The sequence below is a fragment of the Mustela nivalis genome (genome assembly GCF_964662115.1).
Source record: "Mustela nivalis genome assembly, chromosome: 8".
Lineage (NCBI taxonomy): Eukaryota > Metazoa > Chordata > Mammalia > Carnivora > Mustelidae > Mustela > Mustela nivalis.
The window spans coordinates 58,568,756-58,595,474 of NC_139027.1; the positions used below are offsets into that span (position 1 = coordinate 58,568,756).

The 26,719-nt window shown below is 35.8% G+C and overlaps 1 protein-coding gene and 1 long non-coding RNA gene across 13 annotated transcripts in view; both read left to right on the plus strand.

Annotated features, from left to right (window-relative positions):
• The window catches only part of WDPCP (WD repeat containing planar cell polarity effector), a 506,774-nt gene that overhangs the window by 254,017 nt on the left and 226,038 nt on the right, over window positions 1-26,719 (plus strand). The gene's annotated exons all lie outside the window — the stretch shown is intronic.
• LOC309872503 overlaps window positions 1-26,719 on the plus strand; it is an 857,896-nt gene that overhangs the window by 240,199 nt on the left and 590,978 nt on the right. The gene's annotated exons all lie outside the window — the stretch shown is intronic.

The following is a 26,719-nucleotide window of genomic DNA, read 5'->3' on the forward strand; positions in this document are numbered from 1 at the left end:
CCTCTAAAGTACAGCTACAGCATCTAGGACATAAGGCAAAATATGTACGATAGATTTTGAATGTGCTTAGTTTGTCCTTTAGATTTTATAATGAAGTAACAAATTATGGATGCTCTTACTTGTATTTTTAAAGTAACCACAGGGCAAAGTAGATCCAGGGGGTTATAAATTCACATATACTTTAATCTTCCCATTTAGTAGCTAACAGCAGTAAAATTGGCAGTTTCTTACAGATCTCTGTGCTCTGTAGCAGTTTCTTACAAGATCTTTTACCACAATGTCACAGTAAGATCAGATGAAGGTAGTGTTCCTCTTCTGGTTGCCTAACATATTCTGTTCCACAGAAACTTCACTGTCCTCAAAACCTTCTTAAAAACAAAAAAAAGAATTCTGGAAGGCTCTTTTACTTGAATATTCTGCACAATGAAGACATTTTTGTAGTTTAAGCATTGATTCTTTAGATGTTAAAATGGGTTCTTGGCTTTAGGTCACTTGTCTTTGGAATGAGTTTGTTGTTTGAATTCTAGCTTTGCATTATTCATTTAAATTGCACTTTCATTGATCATGAAGAAAACCTTTCTAATTACTTTAAAAGTATGAACCTTCTGTTATTTAGCATCTGTATTTTGTATTTTGTTCTGTCAAATCGAACAGGCATTTTCGTGTATTGAGGGAAGGTTTTACTATCTGGCCAATATCTGTGCATGTTGACATCACAGTTCAGGAGTTATAACACTTTTTCTATTTTTTTCATCTCACTGACTTTATCTCTACTTTTTCACCTCTGCCTCTATTCACTCCAGTAAAGGTAGCTTTTTATCATATTTCTTTTTTTTTTAAAGATTTTATTTATTTATCAGAGAGAGAGTGAGCACAGGCAGACAGAATGGCAGGCAGAGGCAGAGGGAGAAGCAGGCTCCCCGCTGAGCAAAGAGCCTGATGTGGGACTCGATCCCAGGACGCTGGGATCATGACCTGAGCCGAAGGCAGCTTGCTTAACCAACTGAGCCACCCAGGCGTCCCTTTATCATATTTCTTTACTTGCAAGGTTGTTTTTGGGTCTAAGGACAAGGTACTGAAAGACTTTGTAAACTGGTAAATAGTATACAGATATCATGTGTTACTACTGTTAAGACAGAGCAACTATTGTTATTACATGGCTATGTAAAAAGTAATGAGGACCTTAAACAGGGCCTGAGTTATACGAATGTAAAGGAAGAGATATTTTATAAGCAAAATCAAGATGATTCATCAAGACCTTAGATGAAAATAGAATATTTTGATTGTAAGAATAAATAATACTATAATAGAAAGTAAACAATATCATAAAGTATAGAGACAAAAAGTAAAATCCACTTGAAATCTTCTAGTCTAGAAATGCACATCCTTTAAAATACCTCTATGTGAATATGTGTGTGTTTGTGTGTGTATACTGTACTTTTTGTTTAGAACTTGAGTTTTTTCATTCAGCAATATAGTTTTTCATATTGGTAAACATAAGTCTATCATTTCTTCAATGTTTATATTGTATTCTATTTTATGGATGGTAGTAGGATAAAAACAGGCATATGGATAAATGGAATAGAATAAGGGGCCCAGAAATGAATCCACATTTACAGGTCAGCTAGTCTTTGACAAAGACCAAACAACAGGATAGAATAGTCTTTTCAGTAAGTAGTGGTAGGCAAATTGGCTATGCACATGCAAAAGAATGAACCTGGACCTTATATCACTCACAAAAACAAACTAAAAATGAATTGAAGACTTAAATGTAAGATCGAAACCATAAAACTTCTAGAAGAAAACATCAAGAAAAAGCTCTTTTACACTGGTCTTGGCGATGCTTTTTCTGTGTCTGTTTTTTTTTTTTTTTATAAGACAACAAAAGAAAGGCACAAAATCTAAAATATAAGTGGGACTAGGTGTGTCTGGGTGATTCAGTCACTTGAGCATCTTATCTTGATCTTGGCTCAGATCTTGATCTTGTGGTCATGGATTCAAGCCCCACATTAAAAAAAAAAAAAAAAAAAAAAGATGGGATTGGGAGGGACACAAACCATAAGAGACTCTTAATCTCACAAAACAAAGTGAGGGTTTCCAGGGGTAGGGTGGTAGGGAGAGGGTGGTTACGTTATGGACACTGGGGAGGGTATCTTATGGTGAGTGCTGTGAAGTATGTAAGCCTGACAATTCACAGTCCTGTACCCCTAGAGCTAATAATACATTATATATTAATTAAAAATTTTTTTAAATTACAAAGAAAATAAAATAAATGGACTGTGTCAAACTAAAAAGCTTCTGCACAGTAAATGAAATAGTCAAAATAAGGAAAAGGCAATCTACAAATGGGAGAAAATATTTGAAAATCATATATCTGATAAGGAGTTAATATCCAAACTATATAAGGAACTAATAGAAATCAGTAACAAAAGAAATCAAATTATTCAATTAAAAAATGAACAAAGGACCTGAAAAGACATTTTTCCAAAGAAGACATGCAGTTGTCCAACAGGTACATGAAAAGGTATTCAACATCACTAATCACCTGGGCAATGCAAATCAAAACCACAATCTGTTAACACCTCATACCTATTAGGATGTCTTTTATCAAAAAAGATATTATAATGGTGGACAAAAATGTGGGGAAAAGGGAACCCTTGTTCACTGTTAGTGGGAGTATAAATTGGTGCAGCCACTATGGAAAAACAATACGGAGGTTCCTCAAAAAATTAAAAATAAAACTACTACATGATCTAACAGTTCCATCTCTGGGTAAATATCCGAAGGAAACAAAATCAGTATCTTGAAGAAGTATCTGCCCATGTCTATTGCAGCATTATTCACAATAGCTAAGTATATTAAAAAACCCTAAGTGTTAACTGACAGATGAAGGGAATCTTGCCATTTGCTATATCATTGATGAACCTGAAGGGCATTACACTAAGGAAAATAAGCCAGATAGAGAAAGACAAATACTGTATGGTATCAGTTATATACAGAATCCTAAATAAATAAAAGCTAATTTCACAGAAATAGAGAGTAAACTGATAGTTGCCAGGTGCTGGTTAGTGCTCGCTGTGCTGTGTTTTAAAAATCTTTTACTACCTCAATATCTTAAAAATTCTTTTTTCTTAAGGTTTTTTTAAAAAATTTATTTATTTTGTTTGTTTGTTTGTTTTTAACTTTTAATTTTTAAAAATATACATATATTTTTTATCCCCAGGGGTACAGGTCTGTGAATCGTGAGGTTTACACACTTCACAGCACTCACTAGCACATACCCTCCCCAATATCCATAACCCACCCCCCTTCCCCCAACCCCCCTCCTCCCATCAACCCTCAGTTTGTTCTGTGAGATTAAGAGTCACTTATGGTTTGTCTCCCTCCCAATCCCATCTTGTTTCATTTATTCTTCTCCTACCCCCTTAACCCCCCATGTTGCATCTCCACTTCCTCATATCAGGGAGATCATATGATAGTTGTCTTTCTCTGCTTGACTTATTTCGCTAAGCATGATACCCTCTAATTCCATCCTCGTCATTGCAAATGGCAAGATTTCATTTCTTTTGATGGCTGCATAGTATTCCATTATGTATATATGCCACATCTTCTTGATCCATTCATCTGTTGATGGGCATCTAGGTTCTTTCCATAGTTTGGCTATTGTGGACATTGCTGCTGTAAACATTCGGATGCACATGCCCCTTCGGATCACTACGTCTGTATCTTTAGGGTAAATACCCAGTAGTGCTATTGCTGGGTCATTAGGGTAGTTCTATTTTCAACATTTTGAGGAACCTCCATGCTGTTTTCCAGAGTGGTTGCACCAGCTTGCATTCCCACCAAGAGTGTAAGAGGGTTGCCCTTTCTCCACGTCCTCACCAGCATCTGTCATTTCCTGACTTGTTAATTTTAGCCATTCTGACTGGTGTGAGGTGATATCTCACTGTGGTTTCGATTTGTATTTCCCTGATGCCGAGTGATATGGAGCACTTTTTCATGTGTCTGTTGGCCATCTGGATGTCTTCTTGGCAGAAATGTCTGTTCATGTCTTCTGCCCATTTCTTGATTGGATTATTTGTTCTTTGGGTGTTGAGTTTGCTAAGTTCTTTATAGATTTTGGACACTAGCCCTTTATCTGATATGTCGTTTGCAAATATCTTCTCCCATTCTGTCAGTTGTCTTTTGGTTTTGTTCACTGTTTCCTTTGCTGTGCAAAAGCTTTTGATCTTAATAAAATCCCAATAGTTCATTTTTGCCCTTGCTTCCCTTGCCTTTGGCAATGTTCCTAGGAAGATGTTGCTGCGGCTGAGGTCGAAGAGGTTGCTGCCTGTGTTCTCCTCAAGGATTTTGATGGATTCCTTTCGCACATTGAGGTCCTTCATCCATTTTGAGTCTATTTTTGTGTGTAGTGTAAGGAAATGGTCCAATTTCATTTTTCTGCATGTGGCTGTCCAATTTTCCCAGCACCATTTATTGAAGAGGCTGTCTTTTTTCCATTGGACATTCTTTCCTGCTTTGTCGAAGATTAGTTGACCATAGAGTTGAGGGTCTATTTCTCGGCTCTCTATTCTGTTCCATTGATCTATGTGTCTGTTTTTGTGCCAGTACCATGCTGTCTTGATGATGACAGCTTTGTAATAGAGCTTGAAGTCCGGAATTGTGATGCCACCAACGTTGGTTTTCTTTTTCAATATTCCTTTGGCTATTCGAGGTCTTTTCTGGTTCCATATAAATTTTAGCATTATTTGTTCCATTTCTTTGAAAAAGATGGATGGTACTTTGATAGGAATTGCATTAAATGTGTAGATTGCTTTAGGTAGCATAGACATTTTCACAATATTTATTCTTCCAATCCAGAAGCATGGAACATTTTTCCATTTCTTTGTGTCTTCCTCAATTTCTTTCATGAGTACTTTATAGTTTTCTGAGTATAGATTCCTTGCCTCTTTGGCTAGGTTTATTCCTAGGTATCTTATGGTTTTGGGTGCAATTGAAAATGGGATGCACTCCTTAACTTCTCTTTCTTCTGTCTTGTTGTTGGTGTAAAGAAATGCAACTGATTTCCGTGCGTTGATTTTATATCCTGACACTTGACTGAATTCCTGTATAAGTTCTAGCAGTTTTGGAGTGGAGTCTTTTGGGTTTTACACATATAGTATCATATCATCTGTGAAGAGTGATAGTTTGACTTCTTTGCCAATTTGGATGCCTTTAATTTCCTTTTGTTGTCTGATTGCTGAGGCTAGGACTTCTAGTACTATATTGAATAGCAGTGGTGATAATGGTCATCCCTGCTGTGTTCCTGACCTTAGTGGAAAAGCTTTCAGTTTTTCTCCATTGAGAGTGATATGCGGTGGGTTTTTCATAAATGACTTGCTTTAATAATATTGAGGTATGTGCCCTCTATCCCTACACTTTGAAGAGTTTTGATCAGGAAGGCATGCTGTACTTTGTCAAGTGCGTTTTCAGCATCTATTGATAATATCATATGGTTCTTGTTCTTTTTTATTAATGCGTTGTATCACATTGATTGATTTGTGGATGTTGAACCAACCTTGCAGCCCTGGAATAAATCCCACTTCGTCGTGGTGAATGATCCTTTTAATGTACTGTTGAATCATATTGGCTAGTATTTTGGTGAGAATTTTCGCATCTGTGTTCATCAAGGATATTGGTCTGTAGCTCTCTTTTTTGATGAGATCCTTGTCTGGTTTTGGGATCAAGGTGATGCTGGCCTCATAAAATGAGTTTGGAAGTTTTCCTTCCATTTCCACAACTGTTTTTTTGGAATTAGTTCTTCTTTAAATGTTTGGTAGAATTCCCCTGGGAAGCTGTCTTGCCATGGGCTTTTGTTTTTTGGAGATTTTTGATGACTGTTCAATCTCCTTACTGGTTATGGGTCTGTTCAGGCTTTCTATTTCTTCCTGGTTCAGTTGTGGTAGTTTATATGTTTCTAGGAATGCATCCATTTCTTCCAGATTGTCAAATTTGTTGGTGTAGAGTTTCTTATACTATGTTCTTATAATTGTGATCTCTCCTCTTTCATTCATGATCTTTTTTATTTAGGTCCTTTCTCTTTTCTTTTTGATAAGTCTGGCCAGGAGTTTATCAATCTTATTAATTCTTTCAAAGAACCAGCTCCTAGTTTCGTTGATTTGTTCTGTTGTTTTTTTGGTTTCTATTTCATTGATTTCTGCTCTGATCTTTATGATTTCTCTTCTCCTGCTGGGTTTAGCGTTTCTTTGTTGTTCTTTCTCCAGCTCTTTCAGATGTAGGGTTAGGTTGTGTACCTGAGACCTTTCCTGTTTCTTGAGAAAGGCTTGTACCACTATATATTTTCCTCTCAGGACTGCCTTTGCTGTGTCCCACAGATTTTGAACCTTTGTGTTTTCACTATCATTTGTTTCCATGATTTTTTTCAATTCTTCTTTAATTTCCTGGTTGACCCATTCATTCTTTAGAGGATGCCATTTAGTCTCCATGTATTTGGGTTCTTTCCAAACTTCCTTTTGTGGTTGAGTTCTAGCTTCAGAGCATTGTGGTCTGAAAATATGCAGGGAATGATCCCAATCTTTTGATACCGGCTGAGACTTGATTTAGGACCGAGGATGTGATCTATTCTGGAGAATGCTCCATGTGCACTAGAGAAGAACGTGTATTCTGTTGCTTTGGGATGAAATGTTCTGAATATATCTGTGATGTCCATCTGGTCCAGTGTGTCGTTTAAGGCCTTTATTTCCTTGTTGATCTTTTTCTTTGATGATCTGTCCATGTCAGTGAGGGGGTTGTTTAAGTCCCCTACTATTATTGTATTATTGTTGATGTGTTTCTTTGATTTTGTTATTCATTGGTTTATATAGTTGGCTGCTCCCACGTTGGGGGCATAGATATTTAAAATTGTTAGATCTTCTTGTTGGACAGACCCTTTGAGTTGATATAGTGTCCTTCCTCATCTCTTATTATAATATTTGGCTTAAAACCTGTTTGATCTGATATAAGGATTGCCACTTCTGATGGCCATTAGCATGGTAAATTCTTTTCCACCCCCTCACTTTAAATCTGGAGGTGTCTTCAGGTTTAAAATGAGTTCCTTGTAGGCAACATATAGATGGGTTTTGTTTTTTTATACATTCTGATACCCTGTGTTTTTTGATTGGGGCATTTAGTCCATTAACATTCAGGGTAACTATTGAGAGATATTAATTTATTGCCACTGTATTGCCTGTAAGGTGACTATTACAGTATATTGTCTCTGTTCCTTTCTGATCTACCACTTATAGGCTCTCTCTTTGCTTAGAGGACCTCTTTCAATATTTCCTGTAGAGCTGGTTTGGTGTTTGCAAATTCTTTCAGTTTTTGCTTGTCCTGGAAGCTTTTAATCTCTCCTTCTATTTTCAATGATAGCCTAGCTGGATATAGTATTCTTGGCTGCATGTTTTTCTCATTTAGTGCTCTGAATATATCATGCCAGCTCTTTCTGGCCTGCCAGGTCTCTGTGGATAAGTCTGCTGCCAATCTAATATTTTTACCATTGTATGTTACAGACTTCTTTTCCCAGGCTGCTTTCAGGATTTTCTCTTTGTCACTAAAACTTGTAAATTTTACTATTGGGTGACGGGCCTTTTCTTATTGATTTTGTGGGGCATTCTCTGCACCTCCTGGATTTTGATGCTTTTTCCCTTTGCCATATTGGGGAAATTCTCCAATAATTCTCTCCAGTATACCTTCTGCTCCCCTCTCTCTTTCTTCTTCTTCTGGAATCCCAATTATTCTAATGTTGTTTCATCTTATGGTGTCACTTATCTCTCGAATTCTCCCTTGTGGTCCAGTAGCTGTTTGTCCCTCTTTTGCTCAACTTCTTTATTCTCTGTCATTTGGTCTTCTATATCGCTAATTCTTTCTTCTGCCTCATTTATCCTAGCAGTGAGAGCCTCCATTTTTGATGGCACCTCATTAATAGCTTTTTTAAATTTCAACTTGGTTAGATTTTAGTATTTTTATTTCTCCAGAAAGGGCTTTTATATTTCCCGAGAGGGTTTCTCTAATATCTTCCATGCCTTTTTCAAGCCTGGCTAGAACCTTGAGAATCATCATTCTGAATTCTAGATCTGACATATTATCAATGTCTGTATTGATCACGTCCCTAGCCTTCGGTACTGCCTCTTGTTCTTTTTTTGTGTGTCGTGAATTTTTCCGCCTTGTCATTTTGTCCAGATAAGAGTAAATGAAGGAGCAAGTAAAATACCAAAAGGGTGGCAGCAACCCCAAGAAAATATCCTTTAACCAAATCAGAAGAGACCCCAAATCGTGGGGAAGAGGGGGAGAAAGGGAATAAAAAGAGGTTCAGAAAAAAAAAAAGAAAAAGAAAAGAAAAGAAGCCATTAATAAAAAGAAAATAAATAAAGAAAAGTATAAAAAAGAAAAATATATATATTAGTTAAACTAGTTAAAAAAGAAACGGGTAAAAGTTAAAAAAAATTAGCAGAAGAGAAAAAAAAATTGAAAAAAAAAATTAACTACAAGACTAAAGAATCACAGGGAGAAAGCCATGAGTTCCGTGCTTTGCTCTCTCCTCCTTTGGAATTCCTCTGCTCTCCTTGGTATTGAAACTGCACTCCTTGGTAGGTGAACTTGGTGTTGGCTGCATTTTTTGTTGATCTTCCTCGGGAGGGGCCTGTTGTAGTGATTCTCAAGTGTCTTTGCCCCAGGCAGAATTGTACCGCCCTTACCAGGGGCTGGGCTGAGTAAGCCACTTGGGTTTGCTTTTGGGAGCTTTTGTTCCCTGAGCTCTCTCCGTGGAGTTCCGGAGGACAGGAATGAATATAGTGGCCTCCCGATCTCCGGCCTGGAGGAGCCGAGAGCCCGGGGCCCCACTCCTCAGTGCGCCCTTTCAGAAAGTGGTTGATTTTCCATTTGTGGAATTGCTGTTCTTCTTCTCTTTGATCCGCCGTTGGATTTGTAGGTGTTTGCAATCTTTAGATAAGCTATCTAGCTGATCTCCTGCTAGCTGAAGTAGTCTCAGCCTGCTACTTCTCTGCCATCTTGACTCCTAACTCTAAAGTTTTATTTTTAAGTAATCTCTTCACCCAGCATGGAGCTCAAAGTCAACCCCCCCCCCAAAATCAAAAGAGTTGCATGCTTTATAGTCTAAGCCAGCAAGGTGCCCCAAAACTTCTTTTTATCTTCCAGAATTTGTATTATTTTAATGTTAACATTCAAACCTACAATCCACCTCTGTTGATTTTTAAGAGGATAAAGCTCAAAATTGATTTTTATCATATGTATATCCAGTTGACCTGTGACCATTTATTGACAAAATTGTCCTTTGTTTGCTACTTTACAGGGTCACCTTTGTCATAAATGAGGTTCCCACAGAAATGCACATCAAAGTCATAATGAGTTATCACCTCACACCAGTCAGAATAGCTAGTACAAGGTGACAAGAAATAACAAGTCGCAGGGGCATGTGACTGGTTCAGTCTGTGGAGGGTGCAACTCTTGATTTCGGAATTGTGAGTTTGAGCCCCACGTTGGGTATAGAAATTATTTAAAAATAAAATATTAACAAAAATAACAAGTGGTGGCAAGGATCTGGAGAATATTGGTGAGAACATAAATTACTGCAACCACTATGGAAAACAGTATGGAGGTTCCTTAAAAAATTAAAAATAGAAATACCATATGATCCAATAATTTTGCTACTGGATATTTACCCAAAGGAAATGAAAAAACTCATTTGAAAAGGTATGTTGCACCCCTATGTTTGTTGCAACATTATTTTTTTTTTTAATATTTTATTTATTTATTTGAGAGAGAGAGAGACAGAGTGAGAGAGCATGAGAGGGAAGGTCAGAGGGAGAATCAGACTCTCCGTGGAGCCGGGAGCCTGATGTGGGACTTCCCAGAGTCATGACCCAAGCCGAAGGCAGTCACTCAACCAAGTGAGCCACCCAGGCATTATTCTTTGAAACATTATTTACAATAAGACAAGATATGGAAGCAAACCAAGTGTCCATCCATAGATGAATCGATAAAGATGTGATACACACACACACACACACACACACACGAAATGGAATATTAGCCATAAAAAAGAATGAAATCTTGTCATTTGTGACAACATGTATGGACCCAGAGGGTATTATGCTAAGTGAAATGTCAGGCAGAGAAAGACAAATACAATATGATTTCACTTATATGTGGAAGCTAAAAATATAAACAAATGAACAGACAGCAAAGAGAAACAGAAAGAGGCTCATAAATAAAGAGAACAAAATGTGGTCATCAAAGTAGAAGGGTATGGGGGATGGGCAAAGTAGGTGAAGGGGGTTAAGAGGTACAGCCATGTACATATAAAATAAGTTAGGGAGATGAAAAGTACAGCATAGGGAATATAGTCAGTAATATTGTAATAACTGTGTGTTGAGAAATGGTAACTACACTTATCATGGTAAGCATTATATAATGTATAGATTTGTTGAACCACTATGTTGTTCACCTTCAAATAATGTAATACTGTATTTCAACTATAGTTCAATAAAAATAAACCAATCAAGTGCCCACATATGTGTGCAGGTCTTCTACTAGACTCTGTCCTTGCTCCAATACCAAACTGCCTTAATTACTTTATAAATATTTATATCCAATAGTGTAAGTCTTCCAAGTTTGTTTAAATGTGTTGTTCTTATTCTAATTTGTGATAGATGCTTAAGACATGGATTTTTCAGTTTCTGTTTCCTAATGTATGCATTCAAGGGTATAATTTCCATTTAAGCATGGCTTTGATTGCATTCTGACAATTTTATGTGTCTGTTTTTCATTATCATTCAGCTCAAGATATTTCTAACATTTCTGTTGGGAATTCGTCTTTGCTCTAGGTTTCTTAAAAGTGTATTTCCTAATTTCAAACAATAAAATATTTTCTAGAAAGACACACCCCCCCCCCTTAACCTATTCTGTATTACTTCAACCCTTTGAATCTTACTGAAATTCCCTTATTGCTCATTATGTGGTCAATGGTAAGATTTCCATGTGCACTGAAGAGAATGTGCAGTCTACAGTTTACAGTTGTTGAATGCAGTGCTCTATATAAGATCAGATTTGTTAGTTATGTTTTTCAGTTCTTCTACATCCTCACTGTGAATGGTGTTTTAAAATTTTCCACTGTAATTGTGGACTTGTGTTTTATTTGTTTTAAGACCGTAATTAGGTGCATGCCAATTTAGAACTGTCATATTTTCTTGGTATATTGAGCCTTCATCATTATGAAACATTCTTCTATTTTCTAATAATGCTACTTGCCTTAAAACCTGCTTCACCTCAAACCATACCTACACACAGTTTTATTTGGTTTGTATTTGCTTTGTATATGCATGTCTCCTTATATTTAAGTTGTATCTCCTATAAGCAACATATAATTGTATATTTCTAATCAACTGTCACATTTGTCTTTTAATTAGATTATTTAATTGAATTATAAATAGTACAACTGTGTTTCCCCTACCCTCTTTCTTTTCTGTTTGTCTCACATATTCTATGTCCTTTTATCTAACCACCCTTGCCCTTTATTATGTTAACTATATTATTCCATTTTTCCCTCCTATTTGCTTATTACTTACATTTTTCCTCTAATTTTTTCTTTTGACTACAGTCCTTTGGGTGGATCTTTTTGTTCTGGTTTTGGGGTCTTTGGTCTTATCTCTTTGTTCTTTTTTTATTGAATGTTGGGTATAGAATTTTTAAAATACAGTGATAATTTGAGGTTGTGTATAATGTTGTTTTCCTCCAGAAAGAATTTACTTTTTCTTCTGGCAGATAGTTAGGCTAGGGGTTAAATGATACCTTAATCTGTTCTAGGATTGAGTTTATTTGAAGATGAGTTTCAGTCTAAGAGCCAGTTTATTTCTATTTTATACTTACATCAAGAGTGAAGCACTGCAGGAATCTAGTTGGAAGCCCTGCCCTTGAGCAGACCCTGAAGTATAACTTTGTAGCCTTAGCCCATTGACTCTACCTAAAGCTCTGTGCAGTTTCTCAGCTTCTCAAACACTACTTTCTGTTAAGTTTCTCACCCTCTTGGCCGCCAATTACATATTGGCAAATGCTCTGAAAAGCAAAAGCAGCACCAAATGTCAGGCTTACCTCTCTGGGCTTTACTTATGTCTAGAATCTTGGTCCTTCAAATATTCACTGTCTTGGTAGTTCTCCAATATCCCCAAACAGAATTTTAAAAATTATTTTATCCAGCTGTTCTAGTTGCTCTCAGCAAGAGTAGTTTTCTGATATATCCTTATCTGGGTAACTGGAATCAGAAATTCTGCAGAATATTTTTAGGTGAGTGAAGTGTTAAAATTGGCACTAGCTGCTTTCCAATTCTGGATAACCCCCTCCAGTGTGCTATTATGTTTGAACTATTAATCACTAAGCCTTAAATGTCACAAATTCTACTATAAAGCATGACATATCATCAATTTTATTCCCAAAATGGGACAAATGAAATTTTGTGTTTGTATATACTGGAATTTATTTTTCAGTTACAGTAAAAGGCCCCCCCCCCTCAAAAAAGAAAGAAAAACTAAGTTTTTTAAACTTTAATTTACTTTTTAAAAAGTGAAAAAAAATAATTTTCAGCCCTTCAAGTTGAAGAATTGTATTAATCTTATAAGGTTAATAATGCAGATCTTTCCTTTTAATAATAGCAGAAAATATTTGTGTTTATGCTTTCTTAAATTTATAGTCTTTCTTGAGAGCATGACAAGTGCTTTATGATTATCAGCAACAAAATCTTTACATCTCAAAATTAAAGCAGTTAACTTTTCTAGAGCATCTGCAAAGGTCTTATACCAGATAATGCCTTATATAATGATATAATATATATGTTAATATATAACATATATTATACCATTTTATCAATTTTATTAAATTTTCATAATAATCCTAAGCAATATAATTATTATACCTATTTATAGTTGATAAAACTGATTATAAGGAAAATTAAAAATTATGAGTCAAATTCATTTGACAGAGAGAGATCACAAACAGGCAGAGAGGCAGGCAGAGAGAGAGGAGGAAGCAGGCTCCCTGCTGAGCAGAGAGCCCGATGCGGGGCTCGATCCCAGGACCCTGGGATCATGACCTGAGCTGAAGGCAGCTGCTTAACGCACTGAGCCACCCAGGCGCCCCTATGAGTCAAATTCAGATGTGTTTGACTCTAAAGTTCACACTATTTCCATTTATGCCAAATTACTTATATAAGCTAAAAATTTGGAAGTTTCCCAAAGCTCAGTGATTTATGACTTGATGACTCCCCATAACTAGGTTCAAAAAACTATTCTTTTCCTTTTATTCTTTACCAAAACTTATCTGTAAGAAAGTTTATTTCTCTATTTTTTTATTTATTCTTTATCAAAAGTTATCTATAAGAAAGTTTACTGCAAAATGATACCAGATTTAGCTTAAAATGATTTACAGAACCTTGGTTTATTTAAAGTATTATTCATCCAGATTAAGAGCTCTTAATCTGTAATAAAAAGAAGTATACAGTGACTATAGAAAGGATCACAGAAAAATAACACCAATGCCCATTTCCCTATGTCTCATGCATGGCTCCATGAAAGAATACTTCCACATGTTTAGCAATAATTTTCTTAGGGATAGCTGTGGTATGCCAAATATGACATTGATAGATCTTCTAGGACTTTTGGGTTTGCTCTTTGAGAACCCATCTAGATCTTGGGAAACACAAAGAGTATCTTTCAGAGTGTCATTTGAACTGGATAAGTATAACACTTTACGTGTCTCTCCCCAATTTCCTGCCCTTTATTTTTATTTTATGTTTACTTATTTGACAGAGAGAGACACAGGGAGAAAGGGAACACAAGTATGGGCAGTGGGAGAGGGAGAAGAAGGCTTCCTGCTGAGCAGGGAGCCTGATGCAGGCTCAATCTCAGGACCCTGGGATCATGACCTGAGCCAAAGCCACTTAATGACTGAGCCACCTACACACCCAATTTCCTGTCCTTTAAAAAAAAAAAAATTAGTTTCTCATTGATCCCTGTAGTTCAGGGTTGTTTGCTACCAAAATCCAAGCAAAAAGGAATAATTATTTAATCAATATTGGCTCAACTGTTTTAAAATATTGCTGGTAAGGAAAGAGGATTTTCCACTCCCAGCTAATGAACAAATTGGTTTTCATACATGCCCTCCTACTGTAAACTACTATAAAATTAAACAAAATATAAGACAACTATATTTAGGCATTGGACAATACGTCCTGCAAGACTTTGCTTCTTAAAAAATAGGGAATACACAGATGGCTCTCTATATAATTTCCAGAGCAGAGACCAGTAATGTCACTCACCTGGAGAGCCAAGATAGGAGTTCAGAATTCAAAGATGGTGAGTGATCTAGAATTTGTGGGGCAACATGCCAGAATGGGAAAATCTTTGTGAAGAGTGGGGATTAAGGAGTCACTTCTTTGAGACTGAGAGCTAAATGGAGAGGCTGCTGGGACGCCTGAGTGGCTCAGTCAGTTAAGCATCTGCCTTTGGCTCAGGTCATGATCCCACGGTCCTGGACTCAAGTCCCACGTTGGGCTTCTTGCTCAACGGAGAGCTTGTTTTTCCCTCTGCCTCCCTCCCCCTTCCCCCGCTTGTGCTTTATTAACACAAATAAATAAATAAAATCTTAAAATAAATAAATAAATGGAAAGACTGCATAATGCTGAGAGGTGGTGGAATTCTGGATCAAAGTGAAGCAACCTCACTGGGCATTTTATATGAAACCACAGAAATGCCATGTTTGAAAATAAAGACCATATCCCAGGAGTACGTACAAAACTGAAAGAGATTTGCCTTTAAAAATCACAAAACCTAACTGAACAAGTTCAAAAGACTCTACCAGTTAACACCCTGCTAGTATAAAAATCAACATCCTTTAAAAGAAAGACAATATAGGGCGCCTGGGTGGCTCAGTGGGTTAAAGCCTCTGCCTTTGGCTCAGGTCATGATCCCGGGGTCCTGGGATTGGGCCCTGCATTGGGCTCTCTGCTCTCCGAGAGTCTGCTTCCTCCTCTCTGCCTGCCTCTCTACCTACTTGTGATCTCTGTCAAATAAATAAATAAAATATTTAAAAAAAAAGAAAGACAATATTACCCAAACTCTTTAAAATGTAATGTCCCCTATGTACAACACACAGTAAGACATTAGGTGTGTGAGAAGCAAGAAAATGTGATGTATAATGAAGAGGAAAAGGAGCTAATGATAACAGATCCTGAGAGGACCCAGATACTGAAAGGAGAGGAAAAAAAACTTTGGAGAAACTGTTATAAAAAAGTTCAAGTACTTTAAAGAACAAGATAAGCATTACGATTGAATATATAGGGATTCTTAGCAGAGAGAAGAAAATCATTATTTAAAAGGGCACAAGACATTCTAGAACTAAAATATGTAAAATCTGAAATGAATTTCCTGGGTAGTTCCCCAAAAGACTGACAGTAGAATAAAGGATCCGTAGAAGGACATCAAGACAGATCAGTAGAAATCATCCAATTTTAATAAAAGGAAGGAAAAATATTATAAAAATTAATAAAGGCTCAGTAATTTGTAAAACCAAATCAGGTGGTCTAAAATACATGGAAGCTCAGTGAACTCCAGATAGACAAAACAATACTCAGGCACATCACATCTTGGCACAACTTATCCAAACTACTGAAAAACAATGATGAAGAGAAAAATCTAAAAAATACCCACAAAATAAACAAACACAAAGGACATAGCAGGACCAACTATTATGAATTATGGCTGACTTCTCGACAGAAAAGTGATGCCACAAGATAATATAATGGCATCTTTAATGTACCAAAACAAACAAACAAACTCACCCTCACAATACAAAATTTTATATACAGTGAAAATTATCTTTAAATAGTAAAATAAAAGCACTTTTGAATAAATGAAAGCTGAGATAACACCAACTCAGGAGACCTGCTCTATAAGAAAGATTAAAGGAGATTCTTCAGGCAGAACAAATATTGGCCATGGAAACATGGTCTACAGAAAAGAATGAAGAGCTCTGGCAATGGTAAATGTGGATTAGTAGTAAAAGTATTTTCTCCTCATGTAAAAATTTCTTTAAAAAATAATTGTCCAAAGCAAAATAATAATTCATTGTGGTGTTTATAACATGTAGATGTGAAATGAATGATAGTAACATCATAACGTCATGTGGGTGGTAAAATGTAATCATACCATTTTAAGTTTCATACCTTTCACCGAAAGTGGTATGATATTAATTCTAAGCAGACTGTGATAAGTAGTTAATACTGTGTATTGTAGTGCCTAGACGATTTTCTCAAAAACTTAAATAGATATGCAGTTAAAAAAAAAAAAAAGGTGTTTAAAAAGGTGCTTAAAATACTCAACACAAAAGAGGGTAGGACAGGAATGAAAATAGAAAATAGCAAGATGGATGGGGCGCCTGGGTGGCTCAGTCGTTAAGCGTCTGCCTTTGGCTCAGGTCATGATCCCAGGGTCCTGGGTTCAAGCCCCGCATCGGGCTACCTGCTCGACAGGAGGCCTGATTCTCCTTCTCCCATTCCGTCTGCTTGTGGTCCCTCTCTCGCTGTCTTTCTCTCTGTCAAATAAATAAAATCTTTGAAAAGAAAAGAAAAAGACGGTATATTTAAATCTAAACACTTGTAATTATATTGAATTAAAATTAACTAGATACTCCTGTTAAAACGCAGATTGAATTTTAAGTCTGAGATTGTCAGACTCAATAGAAAGCAAGACCTACTTATATTCTGTCTGTAAGAGAAACACTTTATAGTTATTATGACACACATTTAAAAAGATACAATACGCAAAGCATAAGTGGAGTAGATTACAGAACAAAGGCAGTATTAGAAGACATAAGAAATACTCATGATGTTAAAATTCAGCAGGAAGACACAAATCTAAATGTTTATATACAGAATAACTGAGTTTCAAATATATGAAGCAAAAGATCTGACAACCAAAAAAGAAAATAGACAAATGCAGTAATTCACAGACTAAATAGTATAAAAAATCCATAAGGATGCAGAATATATGAACCTATCCAACAACTTGACTTGATGTTTTTTGAACCTATATTCAACAACTTTAGAATGCATAATCTTGGGATGCCTGGGTGGGTCAGTCAGTTAAGCATCTGCCTTCAGTTCAGGTGACTATCCCAAGGTCCTGGGATTGAGTTCAGCATTAGGCTCCTTGGTAAGTGGGCAGTCTGCTTCACCCTCTGCCTGCTGCTCCCCCTGCTTGTGCGCGCTTGCGCGCTCTCTTTCTCTCTCTCTCTGACAAAACAAAAAGACATTCTTTTCAGATGCAGATGGGATATTCACTAAACAGATTATATGCTGGTCCATAAAATAAAGCACAATACACTTTAGAAGAGTGAATTGTGACACCAAAAGAATTAAATTACAACTCAGTAACATTCAAATGTCAACAAAGTTCCCAACTATTTGCATATTAAGCAGTATTTCTCTAAAAGTCTCATGTGTCAAAGAAGAAATCATAAGAGAATTTGGGAAATACTTTGAATTGAATTTTATCAAAATATGTGGGATGATTATAATCAGTTGTATTAAATAAATTACCATTGAGTCCATATTGATACAAGTAAGTACATAAGTAAATAAATAAAGCCAACTAATAAATGTAAAAGAAATGATTGAGAAAATCACAATTTGGCAGATATTATAGTCATAGTGAAGTAAGGCAAGAATAATTAATGGATGCTATAACTGTAAAAGTTTCCTGAGATAAAGGGTATTTACATTGTCTCAAAATATTTCCCCACAAAGTATGTGCTGTTTACAAAGGGAACTTTACAGTGGAAGGCTGATAGATACCATGTCAATGAAGTGATCAAAATGCCATCATCAGTAATGGAAAAAATCAAAATAATTTGCTACCTTATATACTACAATGAGAACACAATAGCCATTCTATGATATTCCTGCAAAAAAAGGACATAACTGGCATCGAATTCTGAGGAAACATCAGTTGAACCCAAATTGAGGGACATTATAAAAACAACCTATACTAGCCAAAAAAAAAAAAGCCAAGTTCATATGAATGAAAGGAAGACTAAAGAACTAATGTATACTAAAGGAATCTTAAAGAGACATAACAACTAAATTTGTCAAGAAATCGACCTTTAAAAAAGAAAAAGAAATTGACCTTTTGATATGAAGAACTTTACTTGGTACAATTTCAGTGATTCAAGCTGGAATGTTATCAGTTTTAACCTTATGGTTTTGATGATTTGATTGTGGTTACATAGGAGAATGTCCTAATTAGTAAAAAATAAACACTAAAGCATTGAGGAGTGCGTTGGCAACTTCCTGTCAAATAATTCAGAAGGAAAAAATCTTTGTCCTGTATTTGAAACTTCTCTGTGACTCTGAAATTGCTTAAAAATTTTAAGGAAAAAAATTTTTACTGCTGTCACAACTCTAGACTCTTTATTGTCCATGTTTTTCTAGGTGGAAGCTGTATGGTTTGGGAGTCTGTTTCTGTTGGTCACAGAAATGCTGCTTTTAATATTGTGTCCTTGTGATCTTATTCTGCTTTTGAAAATTCAGGTAACCTCTCCAACCTAATTATTACTGTGGCATGAAACTACTCATTTGCCACCCAAGATTGCTTCTCTGGCCCCATGTTGGATAGCATGAAGATGAGTATGCCTTCTGAAGATTCTCATGTTGGCATCCCTAATTACCTTGGCCATTGGCACACAACCAGTTGGAATGTCAAGTGTGTGCCATTTGATAATGCTATAAAAAGACCTATAGCTGCTGCTCTCCAGCCATCTGTGCCTTCCCTTGGCATGACATTATTGGGTAGTTTGTCTTTCATTGGCATGATTTCTGTAGTGTGGCTTACATCTGCCACTCCTAGGCACTTGCTTGGTGATCAAGTTGACATAAAAATTGCTTCTTTGGCACTGTTTTTATATAGAGGAGTTTTATACCTGCTAACTTCTGAAACAAGAATTACCATGTATTGCATACAATGTAATTGTAATTTTAAATATTCTGATAATAGACATTTCTGGCTTCTATTGACTCGGACTTATCCATTTGGACTTCCAATTTCAGTTTTCCCAGTCAGAAGTTTTCACTCTAAATAATTAACTTTTAAATGAAATGTACCTCTTCTGTTTTAAGACACTGGATGAGTACATACATCATCCTCTCCCTCCTGTGCCAAATCTCTAGAAATGATGGAACGTGTGTGTGTGTGTGTGTGTGTGTGTGTGTGTGTGTGTTTAAAATTTATAACTGGAATTCAAAACAAGAATGCATGATGGACCAGAAGCTGTGAGGAATCCACTGAAAGCTGTAAAGAGACAAAATGAGGTTGAAAAAGAAAGCAGAAACCTGAATGTCAAGAGAAGAATACTGTTCCCAGAGTTAGAAAAAGCACCAGAAATTCTCCATGCCCTATGGAGGGAGATACTAGGAATTGCAAAAATGTACCTGGGCAAGCAAGGGTGAATAGTCAGTGTGCAGGAGGATGCATGAGAGGAGAAAAGTCAAAATAAATACTAACTACTCTAGGTCTTGTTAGAAAAGTAAGTTGATATGTGTATGTTAAAAACTTAAGACTATATACAAGAAAAATAGGAATAGGTGTTATGGACTAAATTTTGTCCCCATGCCCTGCAAAATCCATATGTTGAAGCTCTAACCCTCAGTGTGACTGTATTTGGAGATAGGCTGTTAAAGTGGATCCCTAATAGAATATGAGGGTGTCTTTATAAGAATTACCAGGGACACATGTGCACAGAGGAAAGGCCATGAGAAATTACAGCAAGAAGGTGACTATCTGCAAGCTAATGAGAGAGAGGCTTCAGGAGAAACCAAACCTGTCAACAGCTTCATCTGGGACTTTTAGCCTCCAGAATTATGAGAAGATAGATTTCTGTTGCACCCAGCCCATGGTATTTTGTTATGGCAGCACTATCAGACTAACACAAACAGCATAACATTGGAACCAGTAAATAGGAAAAATATAAGAAAGAAAGCTTAATATATTATTAAAAAGCAAATAGGTAATAATCACAAGGAAATCACTAATGGTATAGTGAATAGAAAATATAAGATAAGCTGTCAAGAATGTTTAGTCAGTAACTATAATGTGAATGAATTAAGTTCACCTATTGAAAATCAGAGACCATAAACTGGATTTTTAAAATATCCTGATATATATGTATTGCATATAAAAACTCTCCAAACTCAAAATTACATGAGAAAGTTCAAATAGAAAAAAGATCTAAAAGAAAAAGTTCAAATAGAAAAAATAAATGCTGCCAAAACCAAGTATCTGACAAAATATATGTACACAAAAAGATTAGAGAAGGAAAAGTGATGTACTTTAAAAATAGATCCTGATATTTGATATTTGGTTTGATATTTTTCTCTTCAAAAGTTGGTGCCTTATCCTCTCATCCCCTTGAATGTGAGTGGCACTTGGTTACTCACTTCAGTTACAGCTTCTGAAACTAGGTAATATAATGTGTTGTGGCTTCCTTTTTTATCCCTTTGTCTCTGAACACTTGTTCTGCGGGAAGCTAGTTGCCATGTCATTAGGACATTCAAGCAGCCTTATTGAGAGGTCTGTGCAGTGGTGTACCAATGTATCTTGTGAAGAGCCTCCAGCCAAAAACACGTAAATGAACCATTAGAAGTAGGTCCTTCATCCCCAGACTTTCAGATGACTGCAGCCCTGGTCAGCATCTTGACTGCAACCTCATGACAGACCCTGAGTCAGAATCACCCAGTTAAGTTCTCCTATATTCCTGACCTTCAGAAATTGGGAGATAATCACTGTTTATTGTTTTCAGCTGCCAGTTTTGGGGGTAGTTTGTTATGCAGCGATAGACAACTAATACAAAAAGATCCTTCATAATTACATAGTTGACAGTAGAATCCATCAAGTAGATATAGCACTATTCATTTCACTACCGAACTCCAAATGTTTTTGTTTTTTTAAAGAAAAAACTTCAAGGAAAAAATTGAAAAATCCACAAAATGCAGGATTTTAACATGCACTTCTCAGAAAACTATATACTAAGAAAGAAATAAAAACAGTGACAATCTTGAGGGTTTGAATAACAATCAGAAAACTTGAGATAATGAAGATATATTTAATAAACAGAATACACATGATCATGTGTATTGTGACACATGATCATGTGTATGATCATGTGTATTGTGACACATGATCATGTGTATTATGACACAATCAGTCACAAATGATGATATAAAAGCCACCAAGGATATCTCAACAAATGAAAAAGATTACTATCATAGAGACTATAGTCAGTGACTTCCATGCAATAAAGGTAAAAACAAACCACAAAATGATTGCCCTGTAAAAATATAACATGTTACTCAAAATTTGACAACAGACTTTTTCTTTAAATTGAAGTATAATTAACATACAGTGTTAGTAGTTTCAGATGTAATGATTCAACAATTCTGTGCATTACTCTGTGCTCAATCATGATTAGTGCACTCTTAATCCCCTTTATCTATTCCACCCTCTTTTCTTCCACCCCAGCAACCACCAGTTTGTTTTCTGTAGTTAGGAGTTTGTATTTTGGTCTCTTTTTGCCCTGTGTTTGTTCATTTGTTTTGTTTTTTAGACTCCACATGAGTGAAATCATATAGTATTTGTCTTTCTCTGTTATTTCATTTAGCATTATACCCTCTAGCTATACCCATGTTGCCACAAATGGCAAGATTTCATTTTTTATGGCTCATACTCCATTATATGTGTGTGTGTATAAAATTCATATATATCATATATATTATATGTATCATATATATATAATATATATAAAAATAAACTCCCCTTCTTTATCCATTTATCTATGGATTCACACTTGAGTGAATCCCATATCTTGGCTATTATAAGAAATGCAATAAATATAGGGGTGCATATATCTTTTTAATTAGTGTTTTCATTTTCTTTGGGTAAATACCTGGTAGTAGAATTACTGGTTCATATAATTCTTTTTCAATTTTTTGAGGAACCTCCATACTGTTTCCATTGTGGCTACACCAATTTGCACTCTAACCAACAGTGCACAAGTGTTCCTTTTTCTCTACATTCTCACCAACTCTTCTTATTTCTTATTTTTGATTCTACTTTTCTGACAGAGGTAAGGTGATATTTCACTATAGTCCAGATTTGTATTTCCCTGAGGTTGAGAGATGTTGAGCATCATTACATGTGTCTGTTGGCCCATCTGTGTGCTGTCTTTGGGAAATGTCTATTCAGGTCTTCTGCCCATTTTTAATTTGGTTTTATTTTGGGGGGGGGGATTGTGTAAGTTTTTTATGTATTTTGAATATTAACCTCTTATCATATGTATCCTTTGAGAATATTTTCTCTTGTCCACTAGGGTTGCCCTTTCAGTCTGTTGATGGTTTCAGGCTTCAGCAGAAGCTTTCATTTTGGTAGAGTCCCAAAGTTTAATTTTGCTTTTCTTCTCTTGCCTGAGGAGAAATATCTAGAAAAATGTTTCTCTGGCTGATGTTCTGGACTTTTTATGGTTTCAAGTATAACATTTGGGTCTTTACTACACTTTGGGTTTATTTTTGTGTATGGTGTTACAAAGTGGTTCAGTTTCATTCTTTTGCATGTACCTACCTGTCCAGTTCTCCCAGCACCACTGTTGAAAAGACTGACTTTTCCCTATTGTGTATTCTCATCTTTTTAGTCATAAACACATTGACCATAAAAGTTTTAAGTTTAGTTCTAGGCTCTCTATTCTTTCCATGGATCTGTGTATCATTTTTTGTACCAGTACTATACTGTTTTGATTAAAACAGCTTTATAGTAGCTGAAATCTTGAAATCTGGAATTAGTATCTCCAGCTTGGTGGTTCTTTCTCAATCTTGCTTTGGCTATTCAAGGTCTTTTTTGGTTCCATACAAATCCACATTTTAGGATTATTTGTCATAGTTCTGTGAAGAGTATTGTTAGTATTTGGATAGGCATTGCCTTAATCTGGAGATTGCTTTGAGTAGTATGGATATTTTAACAATATTGGTTCTTCCATTCCATGATCTTTCCATTTGTTTGTGTCATCTTTGATTTCGTTCATCAGTGTTTTATAATTTTCACAGTACAGGTCTTTCACATCCTTGGTTAAGTTTATTCCGAGGCATTTTATTCTTTTTGGTGCAAATATAAATGAGATTGCTTTCTTAATCTTTCCTTCTACTACTTCATTATTAGTAAGTATATAGACATGCAACAGATTATTATATTTTGATTCTGTATCCTGTGACTTTACTGAATTCACTTATCATTTCTGGTAGTTTTTTGATAGAGTCTTTAGGGTTTTCTGTATATAGTATCACGTCATCTGCAGATACTGCAAGTTTTTACTCCTTCCTTACCAATTTGGATGCCTTTTATTCCTTTTTCTCTTCTGACTGCTATGGCTAGGACTTCTAGCGCTATGTTGAAAAAATGATGAGAATGGGCATCCTTAACTTGTTCCTGATCTTAGGACAAAAGCTCTTAGATTGAATATGATGTTAGCTATGGGTTTTTCATATATGGCCATTGTTATAGTGAGGCATGTTCCCTCTAAACCTACTTTGTTGAAGGTTTTTTTTTTTTTAACTATGAATAAATATTGTACCTCGTCAAATGCTATATCTGCATCTACTAAAATCATATGGTTTTTATCCTTTATCTTGATGTGATGTATCGTGTTGATTGATTTATGAACATTGAACCACTCTTGCAGCCCAGGAATAAATCCCACTTGATTATGGTGAATGATTTTTTTTAATTTATTTTTTATTTTCAGCATAGCAGTATTCATTATTTTTGCACCACACCCAGTGCTCCATGCAATCCGTGCCCTCTATAATACCCACCACCTGGTACCCCGACCTCCCACCCCCTGCCCCTTCAGAACCCTCAGATTGTTTTTCAGAGTCCATAGTCTCTCATGGTTCACCTCCCCTTCCAATTTACCCCAACTCCCTTCTCCTCTCTATCTCCCCATGTCCTCCATGCTATTTGTTATGCTCCGCAAGTAAGTGAAACCATATGATAATTGACTCTCTCTGCTTGACTTATTTCACTCAGCATAATCTCTTCCAGTGTCGTCCATGTTGCTACAAAAGTTGGGTACTCGTCCTTTCTGATGGAGGCATAATACTCCATAGAGTATATGGACCACATCTTCTTTAACCATTCATCTGTTGAAGGGCATCTTGGTTCTTTCCACAGTTTGGCAACCATGGCCATTGCTGCTATAAACAGATAGCCCTTCTTTTCATGACATCTGTATCTTTGGGGTAAATACCCAGTAGTGCAATGTAGAGAGCCCAGATATGGACCCTCAACCCTATGGTCAAATAATCTTCGACAAAACAGGAAAAAATATACAGTGGAAAAAAGACAGTCTCTTCAATAAATGGTGCTGGGAAAACTGGGCAGCTATATATAGAAGAATGAAACTCGACCATTCTCTTTTACTGTACACAAAGATAAACTCAAAATGGATAAAAGACCTCAGTGTGAGACAGGAATCCATCAGAATCCTAGAGGAGAACATAGGCAGTAATCCCTTTGATATCAGCCACAGCAACTTCTTTCAAGATGTCTCCAAAGGCAAAGGAAACAAAAGCGAAGATGAACTTTTGGGACTTCATCAAAATCAAAAGCTTCTGCACAGCAAAGGAAGCAGTCAAGAAAACAAAGAGGCAACTCACAGAATGGGAGAAGATATTTGCAAATGACAGTAGAGACAAAAGGTTGATATCCAGGATCTATAATGAACTCCTCAAACTGAACACACACAAAACAGACAATCATATCAAAAAATGGGCAGAAGATATGAACAGACACTTCTCCAATGAAGACATACAAATGGCTATCAGACACATGAAAAAATGTTCATCATCACTAGCCATCAGGGAGATTCAAATTAAAACTACATGGAGATATCACCTTACACCAGTTAAAATGGCCAAAATTAGCAAGACAGGAAACAACATGTGTTGGAGAGGATGTGGAGAAAGGGGAACCCTCTTCCACTGTTGGTGGGAATGCAAGTTGGTGCAGCCTCTTTGGAGAACAGTGTGGAGATTCCTCAAGAAATTAAAAATAGATCTTCCCTATGACACTGCCATTGCACTACTGGGAGAATGATTTTTTTAAATGTATTTTTGGATTTGGTTTGGTGCTATTTTGTTGAGGATTTTTGCATCTATGTTCATCAGAGATACTGGCCTCTACTTTTTCCTTTGTTTTGTAGTGTCTTTTTCAGATATTGGTATTGGGATAATGCTGGTCTCATAGAATGAATTTGGAAGCTTTCCTTCCTCTTCTTCTTCTTTTTTTTTTTTTTTTAATAGCTTGAGAAGAATAGGTATTAACTCTTCTTTAAAAGTTTGGTAAAATTCACCTGTGAAGTCATCAGATCCTGGACTTTTGTTTGTTGAAAGTTTTTGATTATTGATTCAATTACTACTAGTTAGTCTGTTCAAATTTTCTATTTCTTGCTGATTCAGTTTTGGGAGGCTGTATGTTTCTAGGAATTTATCCATTTTTTCTAAGTTTTTAATTTGTTGGCACATGATTTTTCATAATATTCTTTTATAATCCTTTGTATTCCTATGGTGTCAGTTGTTACTTCTCCTCCATTTCTGGTTTTACTTGAATCCTCTCTTTTTTCTTGATGAGTCTGGTTTGTGAGTTTTGTTTATCTTTTCAGAAAACCTGCAACTGGTTTCATTAATCAGTTCTATTATTTTTTTAGTCTCTATTTCATTTACTTCTTTTCAAATGTTTATTATATCCTTCCTTCTGCTTGCTTTGGTCTTTTACAGCATGCTTCTTAATAACTCTTGAGCTAAAGGTGAAAAGCATAAACTTTTAAATTTAATGGCAATAAAAAATATCATCTATCAAATTTCAGCTTGCAGCCAAAGCATGTATGCTCAAATTTGTAGTCTTAAATCCATTAATTTTTAAAAATATTCAAAGTAAATCATATGTGCTTCTAATCCAAGAGGGTAGGGAAAGACAAATAAATCAAAGGATGTAGGAGAATCAAATTAAAGAAGATAAAGGAAATTAAATGAAAATTTAAAAAGTAGAAATTCTTATAAAAATTAAAGCCATTTTCTAGAAAAGACCTGTATGACAGTAGTTTGGAAAATAGGATCAAGATGCACAGAAGAAGAAAACAAAAACAAAATTAGGATTGAAAGGACAAAACGACAGAGAAAGGAAACTTGTTTATAAGTAGGAAGATACTGTTAGTTTTATTTTGAATTTATTTTTTGATTAAAAAGCAGAGAATAAAATAATATATGACCATATACCAGTTACATAGCTTCAACAGTTATCTATCCATTATCAAATACTTTTCATTTATGTCTCCATCTACCTTATATCCTGTTTGATTATTATGAGGCATCATATTATTTTATTTTAAATTCTTCAGTATGTGTCTCTAAAAGATGAGTTCATTTTCAATATTTTAAAAGATTTTATTTCTTTATTTGAGAGAGAGAGAGAGAGAGAGAGACCCTGAGAGGGGAGAAGTCAGAGGGAGAAGCTGACTCCCCACAGAGCTGGTAGCCCGATGCAGGACTCAATCCTGGGACTCCAGGACCATTACCTGAGCT